Source organism: Rana temporaria, chromosome 8, assembly GCF_905171775.1.
Source record: "Rana temporaria chromosome 8, aRanTem1.1, whole genome shotgun sequence".
NCBI classification, from domain to species: Eukaryota; Metazoa; Chordata; class Amphibia; order Anura; family Ranidae; genus Rana; species Rana temporaria.
Window position 1 is genome coordinate 58782423 of NC_053496.1, and position 14161 is coordinate 58796583.

Below are 14161 nucleotides of genomic sequence, written 5' to 3' on the forward strand. Positions count from 1 at the left end.
ATTATAAGCCTGCATATTCGATAACTGGCTGATCACTGTGGAAGAGGAGAATCACTGTAGTAGCCATTGCTGTTACAGTGATCTTCGCAGTCTTTTTAGTCCTGTGCAGCCAGGGACCTGAGAAATGGCGAGGATCAGTGTAGTAGCAATGGCCACTTCTGTGATGCTCCACTTCCACAGGCATTAGCCAGGTATGCAATATGCATTTGTTCAAAGCTGGACCAATGTAACTATGCAGAAAAAAACATACCTTGAATTCAGCTTTACGTTTTATTTTTTCCTGTCTAACTTTGCTGATTCACAGAGGTTTTTACATTTTTTTTAAGTATGCTTTAGTGAAATATATTGTCTTGGTACTTGACAGGCCCTTGTTGTATTGCCAAAATTCTGAGAGAACAAAGATGGCATGTTATTTATCATGTTATAGCTTTACAGTACAGTCATTTGTGCTCTAGATGATTGGTAACTATATGCAGCCTGTATTATAGTTTATTATACAGTGAGGTATTCAGTATATCATGTTACTGATAATGCTGCTATTTGCACACAGTGACTCAGTCCTCCTCTGCTACAGTAATAGAGCTGGTTGATTTGTCTCTGAATTATTTCTTAGATGTCTGAAATCTGGGTTTATTTGAAAGCTTTGAGCGATTTCCTTTTGACGTACTTCAGTGGTTTCTCATTACCAGATGGTCAAGTGAATACATTGCTAGATTCAATATTCTCTTGAAGTTATTTTTTGGTAGTGTAAGAGTTAAACGCCTAGAATGTTGAGAAATACTGATGAAAATTCAACATTCTGTCTGAGTTCTCTTGTAATTCTTACTTTTCAGTGGTGGTCCAACAGTAAATATCTGTTTCTGCAAGGTGTAGATATATTGTGGCGTGGTGTGGGTTTCCTTCTAGATAGTTGGTACATGGCTGTTAAGTACAAGCCTTGAGTTCTTGTCTAGTTAATTATTTTAACCACTTGACAACCGCCCCATAGCCAAAGTACGGCTACAGGGCGGTTGCTTAACTCTGGGAGGCCGTTAATTAACGGCCTTCCAGAATTGCGCTCCCGCGCGCCCCCTGGGGCGCGCACACGGGAGTGTCCGCGACCGCCGGGTCCAGAGGACCCTGCGCATCACGGATCACGGTAAACCGCCGCTGATAGCGGCGGTTTACCACGTGATCGCTTCGTCCAATGACGGAGCGATGACTTGTAAACAAACCAGCGTCATGTGGTGACGCCGGTTCCTCCCTCCCCTCTCTGTACCGATTGGTACAGTAGGAGAGGGGAGGGAGCGGATGTCAGCGGCAGTGCTGTGGGCTGGATCTGTGACAAATGCAGTCACAGATCCACCCATCCATCCCTCCCTGCATGCTCAGCCATCCCTGCCCAATACTCTGGGCATACTGTGCGCATACTCTGCAATGCTCTGGGCATACTCTGGGCATACTGTGGGCATACTCTGCAATACTCTGGGCATACTATGCAATACTCTGCAATACTCTGGGCATACTATGCAAGATTTTGGGCATACTGTGCATACTCTGGGCAATACTCTGCATACTCTGGGCAATACCCTGCAATACTCTGGGCATACTCTGCAATACTCTGGGCATACTCTGCAATACTCTGGGCATACTCTGCAATACTCTGGGCATACTCTGCAATACTCTGGGCATACTGTGCATACTCTGGGCAATACTCTGCAATACTCTGGGCAATACTGTGCATACTCTGGGCAATACTTTGCAATACTCTGGGCATTCTCTGCAATACTCTGGGCATACTGTGGGCATACTCTGCAATACTCTGGGCATACTCTGCAATGCTCTGGGCATACTGTGCAATACTCTGGGCAATAATCTGCAATACTCTGGGCAATACTGTGCATACTCTGGGCAATACTGTGCATACTCTGCAATACCCCACAATATGTCCCCCTCCTGCTTCTATCGACAACGCTACGATCGAAACCAGGATTGTTTTATTTTTTTATTTTTTTATTTCAGGCCTCCCAGCCTAGAGGTGAGATGTGGGGTCTTATTGACCCCACATCTCACTGTAAAGAGGACCTGTCATGCCATATTCCTATTACAATGGATGTTTACATTCCTCGTAATATTTCCCTTGTTTGCCTATTCCTCGTAATAGGAATAAAAGTGATCAACAGTTTTTATTTTTTTGCAGAAAAACGTGTCAAACTAAAATAAATAAAGTAAAATGAACAATAAAATATATATTTTTTTTAAAGCGCCCCTGTCCCGTGAGCTTGCATGCAGAAGCGAACGCATACGCAAGTCCCGCCCACATATGAAAACGGTGTTCAAACCACACGTGTGAGGTATCTCTGCGAACGTTAGAGTGAGAGAAATAATTTTGGCCCTAGACCTCCTCTGTAACTAAAAACATGTAACCAGTAAAAATATTTAAAACGTCGCCTATGGGGATTTTTAAGTAGCAAAGTTTGGTGCCATTCCACGAGCGTGTGCAATTTTGAAGGGTGACATGTTGGGTATCTATTAACGCGGCGTAACTTCATCTTTCACATTATGCAAAAACATTTGGCTAACTTTACTGTTTTTTTTTTTTTTAAGCACAAAACTGTTTTTTTTGTAAAAGACACGTTAGAAAAATTGCTGCGCAAATACCGTTTGAGATAAAAAGTTGCAACGACCGCCATTGTATTCTCTAGGGCCTTTGCTAAAAAAGCATATATATATATATATATAATGTTTTGGGGTTCTATATAATTTTCTAGCAAATAAATGATGATTTTTACATGTAGGAGAGAAATGTCAGAATTGGCCTGGGTGCTCCAGGATGGTGCTCCCTGCATGTTGGGCCTCTGTATGTGGCCACGCAGTGTAAAAGTCAATCTGACACACAGCACCTCCGATCGTAGTATGAATCCTCTGACAGAGGCTTCTTACCACGTGATCAGTTGTGACCAATCACAACTGATCATCGCGTGAACCAGGAAGTGCCGATAAACGTCTCTCCTCTGTTCACGTTGACAGGAAGAGCCGATCAGCGGCTCTTCCTGTCAGAGGGGGGTCTGTGCTGATATTCACCGCCGGCACCGCCCCAGTGTAAAAGTACCCAAAAGCTGCCAAATAATTTTTTTTTTTTTTTTTTTTTTAAATGGGATATTATTATAACAAAAAGTAAAAAATATTGTGTTTTTTTTCAAAATTTTCTGTTTTTTTATGTTTATAGCGCAAAAAATAAAAATCGCAGAGGTGATCAAATACCACCAAAAGAAAGCTCTATTTGTGGGGAAAAAATGATAAAAATATAATTTTGGTACAGTGTTGTATGACCGCGCAATTGTCATTCAAAATGCGTCAACGCTGAAAGCTGAAATTTGGTCTGGGCATTAAGGGGGTTTAAGTGCCCAGTAATGAAGTGGTTAAAAAGTGAAAGTTTGATTTATGATTGTTAATCTGTCCCATTACTTTTGGTCCCTTAAAAAGAAGGCACATATACAAACTGTTGTAATTCCTACACCGTTCACCTGATTTGGATGTAAATAACCTCAAATTAAAGCTGCAAGTCTGCAGGTAAAGCACATTGTGTTAGTTTCATTTCAAATTCATTGTGGTGGTGTATAGAGCCAAAAAGATTAGAATTGTGTCGATGTCCCAAAATTTATGGACCTGACTGTATTTCTAGCATTAAAATGCCTGAAACTGCCTCAGTGTGAAAGGGCTCTAAGGGAATTTACTATGACCATTTTGGACCAGAAAATGCCCCAGCATCAGAGTGAGTGGACAAATGTCTTAAAGCGGGGGTTCACCCTATATAAAAAAAAAAAAAATTTTTTTCCTCTAGCATTAAATTCAGCATAGTAGCGCGAGCTACAGTATGCCTATCTGTATTTTTTTATCCCCGTACTCACTGTGCTATTGTACATTGAAGATTCCGGGGAATGGGCGTTCCTATGGAGAGAGAAGGTGATTGACGGCCGGCCCTGGCACGTCAAGCTTCTCCGGAAATAGCCGAAATAGGCTTGGCTCTTCACGGCGCCTGCGCATAGCCTGTGCGCAGGCGCCGTGAAGAGCCGAGACCTACTCCGGCTGTCTTCGGGGAGCGTGACGTGCCAGAGCCGGCCGTCAATCATCCTCCCTCTCCATAGGCACGCCTATTCCCCGCGGGAGTCGGAATCTTCAATGTGCAATAGCACAGTGAGTACGGGGATAACAAAATACAGATAGGCATACTGTAGCTCGCGCTACTATGCCGAATGTTATGCTAGACTGATGTTAAGGAGGGTGAACCACCGCTTTAAGCTTGAGGGTCGGCGGGAATAGAAAGATTGCATAGGGGCCTGTAATCAGTTGGAGGAGGAATAGTGCCCCATAATCAGGGTGGATAGAAATCAATGATTTTTTTTTTAAAACTGATTTTTTCTTTGTCTGAATGTCTCACTTCCTGTTCCTCCTCAGTAAGCTTGCCCCCATCATCCAAGCCGTTCTGACTGGGGGTTAGTCAGCGTGCTCGCCCCCTCCCTTGGGACTATATCACTGCGGAGAGATGCTGTGAACAATCTTTTAGGGCCCATTCACACTGCAGAAGTGCACAGCAATAAACCTGCTCTATGTGCGTTTTACTGTGGTGCTATTTATAGTGAATGCCACCCGCTTTCACTGTGCAGTAGCGTGCAACACACAACTTACCACAGTGCATGAACCTTGCATTGTGGTCCTCTGCACTCTTAACTCTTTTAAATTAATGTGGTGCATGTGGTACAGTGGCAGCACAATCTCTTTAACACAATCCACGTTAGTTAACACACTTCAAAGGATCGCTAAAGTGTGAACTGGCCGTTAAGCTATAAGGAGCACTCAGGGACATGTGCTAGTTTTTACATGCAGAGGTTGTCCTATTTGGGAAAAACTGACTGATGAGCAGTTGTTTTGCTTTTTCCTTGGACCAAAAAATTATCTATGGACAAAAATTATGCATAATATGGGTCTTGTATAGTCTAACAGACTGTTGGTTATTATCATCTTGCTTTTGATCACACATTGATTATGATTATGATGGACTTTGTATTTACACATTTAATTGATAACATTCATTGTATTTGTAAACAAAGTATTCTTGAAATGTTAAGAATTTTCCTGAACTAAAGATGGTAGTCAAAAAATGTAATCACTAGAAAGTAATTTTCAAGGTTTATTGCCTAAGCATATGTGTCATTATCAACTGAGCATGCATGCATATGCATAGCACACATATCTCTGAATATAGCAATTTGGGAAATTTCAACCTGGTCAGTCAGTGAGGCTGCATTCACACCTTGGCGTACCTAATCGCGGCGTTTTGTCCCGCGAATTGCGGCGACAAATTGCGGCGTTTTGTACCGTGATTTGCGGCGACAAAACGCCGCGATTGTGAATGCAGCTTACCCCCAGGTCCACATCTCCTATGCCGAACGCCGAAAGCCGCCTGAAAAAAAGGTCCGGGACTTGTTTTCAGGCGGCAGGCGTACGGCGTTTGGCGCGGAGATGTGAACCATCTCCATAGAGGGCAATGTAAAATCATCCCTCCAGCGTCTTAGGGGCTGCTGCGGCGTCGCGCTTCAGGCGTATATACGCCTAGGTGTGAACAGAGCCTTATTCCCCCGGCCTTCCCCACCATCCATGAAATATCAATAATTGTGTTTAACCACAAATTGCTTAGATGATGCTTATAGATGTGTTTTTGTATTTGATTCATTTGAATTAAGACTGTATAGTGACCATTACATGTCTATGATCACATTGTCCAGTGATCAGTGTGACACTGAGCTCTTCTGACTACCAGACCTTGTACTTCTCTTTTGTGAGTGTGCATGGTGAAGACTTTTCAAAGTCTGCACTTCAAAAGCTCCACAGGCCAATTACAGTGTGGCTTAAAAAGGCATTAGTTTCCTCCTCATCTCCAAGAGTGAAATACATGGACACTAATGCAACTGTAGCACTCTGACATTCTGAGGTTTAATACTAACACCTAGTTTCCTAAGGAAATGTATTTGTTAAATGGAAACATGGAGAGATAACTCTTGTATTTAAATATGGGTTTTCTTGTCCTAGTACACTGCTTTAAGTGTTTAGTGTCATGCAATAAGGGAATAATCTGGGCCTGTTCTTCAGAGTAGGCTAACAGAGTCTGGATCAGGCCGTTGTGTTCCCGGCAGCGAGGTCAGGAGGAGTGGGAGTTCTTCAGGGGACAGAAGATAAAGAAAGGCTTTCAGGCATCTTGTATTTACCAGATGTGTCATTTGAATTAGGAGGCGGAGAGAGCTGCCAAACTGCGCCAGGGAAGAAGGTTCCTTTGTGATGTTTCCTTACTTCCAGAACATGATACTTTTTAAATGGGTGCCTTTAGGGTTTTGGGAAGAGGTATGTAAATCGACAGCAAAAATGTTTTTTTGTACTTTCATTTTAAATGTAAAGTATCACCATGGTTTATCTCTAGGGTGTACAGCATTTTCACTCATTCTGTTGCATTTATTTTCTAGAGCACAAAAGTTTTTCTCACTCCTTGCAGGATACTGCTTTATAAAGTGCAAGCAGTACACATTTTCACGTTGCATTTAAATAACCGATTGACATGCTTTGTATAGAGTGCTGAATATGGTTTCTCGTAATATGCCAGGACTGGCATTGTTTTATCCTGCGTGTCAATTTAAATCTTCTCGATACAGAAATAAAGGTAGGCTTTCACCTGAATCTATGATAATGCCAAACAACTTCTTATAAGTGAGCCTAAAACATGTAGACTAGGCTGAATTAAACAGTTCATCCAAGCAAAATACATATTTCAGTTAAAGATGGATATGGGTGGATTATTTTTTCCACAGGTTCTTCATGAATCTGTCAGCGGGTTTAATAAAAAGAACTGATCTGATTCCCCTATCCACACATTTGCCCTATTGTATTCTGACAGCGGGAGAGTACACAGATCAGTTCTTCAGCTAATTGCCTGCGGTGCTGATCAAGCGGATTTTATCTCACAGGGCGTTTGAACAGAAGTTGATCAGTAGATTGATTTCTGTTTACCGCAGTGACCACACATGGATTGCACATGGATTGCAATTCAGATGGTCCCTGCTGAAAGGGACAAATTATGATCCATGTATGGCCAGCTTGAAGCTGACTATGCACAGTTTACATTTTTGCTGATTTCCTGATGATTTGTTGGCAGCACTAGGCTCAATAAAACATATTTCAAAATTGAATGAGCCGGGTGAAAGATTATCACACGAACAGTGACTGCATTTAATAAGAATACAATAGCTAACAGGGAAGATCCTCCATCATCACTGTTTGGCATGGATGGGGAGAATCAGTTGGCTCCTCTTTGTTCCCACTCCCCCTCCTTGCCCCTCCCCTTTTTTTTCCTGCTTTCCCTGGATTTGATCTACTGTTTGCAGTGCACTATCCCAGGGCTCGACAAAATCCGGGCGCCAGGTCGCAATTGCGACAAGAAATTGTGACCTGGCGCCCGACGGCAATTGAGCCCGCGGCTTTGCGGCCTACAAAGCCGCGGCCTCAATTATCGGCCGTTGCGGGCCCGCCGCGATCGTGCAGCTGGGGAGGTGGGGGCGCATGGAGGCACAGAATCCTGTGTCTCCATGCGCCCCCACCTCCCCCGCCGCGAGATTGCAGCAGACCCGCGACGGCTGGTAATTGAGGCCACGGCTTTGCGGCCTTGTGAAGTCCCAAGCTTCCTTCTGTGACCTGGCGCCATCTGGTGGTGGCCGTTGGCATTACAAGTAAAACAGCAGTTCTAATGTGTAATTTTTCAATGTTTTCACTGCCATCTCCTTCCCTCTAATTGGAACCCCCAAACATTATATATATTTTTTATTCTAACACCCTAGAGAATAAAATGGCGATCGTTGCAATACTTTCTGTCACACCGTATTTGCGCAGCGGTCTTACAAGCGCACTTTTTTTGGGAAAAAATACACTTTTTTAAATAAAAAAATAAGACAACAGTAAAGTTATCACAATTTTTATTTATATTGTGAAAGATAATGTTACGCCGAGTAAATTGATACCCAACATGTCACGCTTTAAAATTGTGTCCGCTCGTGGAATGCCGACAAACTTTTACCCTTTAAAATCTCCATAGGCGATGTTTAAAAAATTCTGCAGGTTGCATGGTTTGAGTTACAGAGGAGGTCTAGGGCTAGAATTATTGCTCTCGCGTTTTCTGGCTCTTAACTTTTTAGCTGGCTCCTAGATTCCAAGCAAATTTGTCAAACCCTGCACTATCCTTCATTGTTCAGCTCTTAATAGTGTCTTATATGCCACTATGCACACTTCTGTTCAAATTTGATTTTTTGTTTGATTTTCCTGATGTCAGCATACCATGCATTAAGATAAAAAGCCTTCTGTGTGCAGCAGCCCCCCTAATACTTACTTCTCTGTCCAGCGATGTTCACAATTCCATCGCTGTCCAAGGCTCTCCCTCTTGATTGGCTGAGACACAGCAGCGTCACCATTGGCTCCCTCCCCTGATCGTGTGTACGCGGCATCAGACTGTCAGTCAACTAGGGCAACTTTTAGCCTAGGTTGTCATGGAGAAAAGGCCTGATATCTGGAAAAACATATTAAAATGAATGCGTCAGTTCTTTAAACCATAAAGGTATTTAGCCTCCTCTTCTTGATAGCATTGCTGTTATAACGATAAAAAAAAAAGAGGTGGCTATTTTCCCACTAGGGCCAAAGCAGGCAATTGCCTCCTGGGTAGCTGTGATGTTCATGCAGAAGCTCGTAAGAATATTTTATGGTTGTCGGTTCCCTGTTGCTTCCCATGAACAGAGAAAAACTTCTGGCCTTGAACTTTCTCATCTCTCTACTAGCCATGGGAGGGCCTGAGGTTAAAGGGGCCTTTAATTAGACCATAAATAGCTTCTTCCTGACTTTTGTTCTCAGACCTCTAGCACTGCTTTTGTACAGCGAACTCCCTTTAAAGTGATGTCAAGTTTGGTTATGTCTCCTCTCCAGGAAGCTTTAAGGGGTTTGGATAGGAGAATTTGATCTTCTGTTATTGATTGCTTCATAATTCATGAAAATAGGTGGAACACCTTTTAAAAATGATGTTGTTGAGAGGATATGTATGCTGTCAACACTTGATTATCAAAACCCATTTGAAAAGAAAAAAAACACAAATTACTTAAAGAAAAAAAAATCCACAATTCCCTGGTGGTATAAAAAACGCCTTTTATGTTGGTTCAGTCAGCAGTAATCTAAAACATTAGCTAAAACATATGTTTCAGTATGGATTCAAAATAACTGACACCCTTGTATTTTTCTGACCAACCACCCTTCACCATTTTGACCATATTCATTTGCATGTATAATTATTTTGAAGGATATTTTCTATCATATTGGAATAAAAGGGATGCTTAGAGATATTCATAATAATTCTATCTAATAGAAAACTCAGGGTATTTGTATGGTGGGGCTGCATGTAAAATGCACTTGTTAAGTGGTGCCTTAAGCAAAATTTTAAAACAGTCCTGTTAGTTTGCTTCAAGGTGGCCGGATCAGCTGCCGTGTCTTTAGTATGTGACTGTAGCTCTTCTTTTTTTTTTTTGCAGTCATGATGTTAAAGGGAATATATATAAAGAAACATAGAATGTAGCCTCGCCATGGTACAGAACAGGGGTATTAAATTAAAATTCACAGAGGTCCGGTCAGTAAAAATGTATTGGAGCAGAGGTTCGAATCACATATTTTACCAATGATTAAGGATCCTTCACATAAATTCCCCCCCACCCCCCACATTTATATCACAGTCCCCTTCTTACATCAAAAAATAAAAAAAATCCCCCTGATAGCGCTACCATATGGCATAGAGACCCACAGTGTTCTATGGTAATAAGTACAAAAAACTTAAGTGCAGCTGTCAACCACTTGGAAGATGGGCAAGGAAACAAACAAACAAAAAATGCAGCGCACAGTAAGTAAATTGATAATGTTACTTTATAGTCTTAATAAGCATAAAAAGATGAAAATAAGCACAGACTGATATAAAATACAATTATATGGCAATGGATGACATAAATACAATTAGAATAAAAATTCTTAATAAAATCACAGTCCACTTTGAGTCCACAGAGATTGTCAAAATGATGGAATGATTAAAAGAAAGTTCATGCTATGGAGGGATGACAGGATGTATATCCAAACAGTGAGCAAACTGAGGTGAGGGAAAAGGTACAATACCTCAACAAATGAACTCTCCCAGATCCAAACAGGACAGCTGTGGGCGGTCTGGAGATGGAATCCGATGACTGTGGAGAGACACTGCACGGCGGGAGATGGACAACACCGCCGTGGTATTGTGAGGATAGGATGTGTGGAAAGTGAAGGGAAGTCCAGATGACTTAGGAACGCCAGTGGGGGGTGGAATCCCCCTCGCAGACGCGATGTATAGCGGCGGGGAAGCCCAGACACTGCGCTGCTGGATGGTGAGGCAGCCGCGTCAGCTGGGGCGATGGAGGGCGGGACACTCACAGCGTCACTGAAGGGAAGAGAGGATACGGTGTCCGGACGCCGACCTCCTCCGATCATGTGACAGCGGCAGCCAATCAGAAAAGCGGACCACAGGAACTATTGAAACATACACAAGCGTCTCTGTAAATGTGACAGGACGCCAGTATGAAATAAAAAGACTTATATGAAACCTCTGCGGACATCAGTGGACAATAAGGATGGTGGAGAAAAGCCACCATCCTTGATGTCCACTGATCGACAGCGCGGTGTCTGGGCTTCCCCGCCGCTATACATCGCGGCTGCGAGGGGGATTCCACCCCCCATTGGCGTTCCTAAGTCATCTGGACTTCCCTTCACTTTCCACACATCCTATCCTCACAATACCACGGCGATGTTGTCCATCTCCCGCCGTGCAGTGTCTCTCCACAGTCATCGGATTCCATCTCCAGACCGCCCACAGCTGTCCTGTTTGGATCTGGGAGAGTTCATTTGTTGAGGCATTGTACCTTTTCCCTCACCTCAGTTTGCTCACTGTTTGGATATACATCCTGTCATCCCTCCATAGCATGAACTTACTTTTAATCATTCCATCATTTTGACAATCTCTGTGGACTCAATGTGGACTGTGATTTAATTATGAATTTTTATTCTAATTGTATTTATGTCATCCATTGCCATATAATTGTATTTTATATCAGTCTGTGCTTATTTTCATCTTTTTATGCTTATTAAAGTGACATTATCAATTTACTTACTGTGCGCTGCATTTTTTGTTTGTTTGTTCCCTTCTTACATCAGTGTCCCCAGTTCATCCCTGCACATCACAATCCGTCTTTTACATCGGTGTCCTCATTCCCCCCTTTCACATCACAGTTACTTGTTTATGTCACAGTTCTTCCTTCACATTGATGTGACTTAACCCCACTTCATACCCCTTTCCGCTCACCCCATCTTTATAGCAGTGTCTGGTGCCCCCCTTTATAGCAATGTCCTGAGCCCCCCTTTTGGCAGTGTCCTGAGTCCAGCTTTATAGCAGTATCCCCACGCCCTTTTATAGCAGTATCCTCACCCCCCCCCCCCTTTATAGAAATTTTCTGAAACCCCTCTATAACAGTGTAATAATCCCTTTCACAGTAGCATTTTAGTCCTACCTTACACAGGGAAGGTCTAGACAGAAGATGGGAGCTATCCAACTTTTGTAGTTAGCAAGCTGGTGATTGGTTGCTAGGACCACCCAGTGTCCTAGCGACCAGTCACCCATTTGCAGCTCGTGCCCTCCATCCAGATCTGCCACCTCTCCTGCCCTGCTGCAAAGATGATATCATGGAAGTACTGGGGAAAGCAGGAGAGGGATGTACACTGCAGCCGGGACAGAAAAAAGAGTAACCCGGCTCCTAACACTGTGGCGGTCCAGAAGGGACTGTCACTCTGTTTGGATCCAGACCATGGTCTTCCACTTAGTGATGCCTGGTATAGTGACAAAAATGCCAAGTAGTTTAATCAGAAGTGTACTCTTTTATTGAAAGTATAATAAGACACCCTTCCGACCTTGCCCTAGGTTTTTAAAAAGGAACAATAGGGAAGCTGGATTTTTTATTTAAAATGCACTTGTCTATTGAATAGCAAGGGAGGTACCGATAGAAATGGCAGTTATCTGCAGCAAAATTGCCCTGCACTCACCCCAACCAACCAGTATCCAACATCTAAGTAAAACAGGTTTCTAATATAACTATAAAAATAAAGTTCTGTGCAAGTTTTGACCCTGCTTTGATCTACAAGGGTGCTAACATGAGAACTCTGAAGCAACTAAACTACGAGCAAGTTTATCTAGGCATTATCCCATTTTTTTCTGAAAGGGAATGTATAGTGAGTTGGTATATATTTTCATAGTTAACCAGGACGATAAAGGAAAAATTCAAAAAAGATTTCCTTTTTAATCACCTAAATAGGAATATTTGATGTAAATATTTTCCAGTTTGCTTATTACCTGATGTAAAAGTTAGTCGTTTTCAGAGGCCAACTGTTTTATCTGATTTTTAAACTTACAAGTGATCTTGGCAGGGAGCGACTGATTCTTTGTGTCCATCACAGGTGTGACAACTTGGGGGTTGTTTAACTCAAATGTATCTAATACCACTGTGTTCAGTCCACTCCATACATGCATTTTCTTTTCAGGGCTTGAAGGGCTAATTTTATTTAAAACAGAAAGAAAATGTTCACGGCTATCCACTTCACTTGCAGGCGGTTTCTTTCATAAATATGAAATTAACAATATTCAGCCTTCTGGCTCCCTTTAACAGTACCGTTGCTCAAGCCTTGTGCCTCAGTCCTCCCGACCATCTAACACATTATCCCAGTGCTCTGGCACAAATACTGTACATCTATCAGCTCTCTTTTCTTCTGCTCTGTCTCTCAGCTTGGGCCTCTGTCTGTCCTGTCCCAGACAGCACAGTGCAGACATGTACACCTCTCTGCTCCATTGCACACGCACAGGCTCCTCAGGAGGGTAGAGCCCTGAACTATAGACCTGATTACCCTAAGAACCCAGCACCCACCTGCATCATCAGTGTTCTGATTTTCTACAAAACCTATTCCAGACTGACCCTACTCGTCTGCAGTCCTGAGGATACACATGAGAGTACATGGGGTGGAGTAAAACGTAGTTGAGGGGAAGGGGAGCATTCTCAATGATGAGCTTTAATACAGTTCATTCATTAGGGTATACTTAAAGGTGACACTTTTTATTGGTTTGGATAGAGTGGACAGGGATTAGAACACCTGTCCGGCTTTATTTGCTTCTGTGCCCCAGTTAGAGAAATGTACCCTGTTTATTAGTTCTGGTTACCATTTATCAAGGGCTGTCACCACCACCAGGGATTCCCTCCACATTATTGGGGTGTATTTAGTTATACTTTAATGTAAAACTTCTTTCCTATAAGAAATTTTGTAACTGCCATTGCTGTAGAATTACTCCCATTCTTAGCTGACAGAAGTGGGCACCCAGTGTGGTCTCCTGCTGTTGTGGCCCAACTGCTTCAAGGTTCGATGTGTTGTGCATTCAGAGATAGTATTCTCTATACTTTGGTTGTAACGAGTGGTTATTTGAGTTATGGTTGCTTTTCTACCGTCCTGAACCAATCTGCCCATTCTCCTGTGACCTCTGACATCAACAAGGCATTTTCGTCCGCACAATTTCCGCTCACTGGAGATTTTCTATTTTTCTGACCATTCTCTAGGAATTGGTGTTTGTGAAAATCCCAGTAGATCAGCAGTTTTATGAAATACTTCATCAACAAAGTCACTTAAATCCCCTTTCCCATTCTGATGCACAGTTTAAACTTATGTCTAGATGCCTAAATAGATTGAGTTGCTGTCATGTTATTGACTGATTAGCAGTTTGTGTTACCAAGTAATTGAACAGGTATACCTAATAAAGTGACTGGTTAGTGTATCTTTCTTTTCCACTCACAGAGAGAAAAACACAGAGGCAGGCTTCATAGTGATTGATCACTGTGATAGCCTTTCAGAGGCTACCATAGCGATCAGGTGACCCAGACCCGGGAGTTCTGGGTCCCGATCATTAGTACGGAACCCATTTCTCTTGGTGAGACCCCAGTCTCTGTGCTGGGAGTGCTCTGTCGACGTGCTTCCAGCACAAATACAGATACCCCTA

General features: G+C 42.7%; 1 protein-coding gene across 7 annotated transcripts in view; it reads left to right on the forward strand.

Moving 5' to 3' along the window:
- Nucleotides 1–14161, forward strand: part of SH3PXD2A (SH3 and PX domains 2A) — a 424441-nt gene that overhangs the window by 178921 nt on the left and 231359 nt on the right. The gene's annotated exons all lie outside the window — the stretch shown is intronic.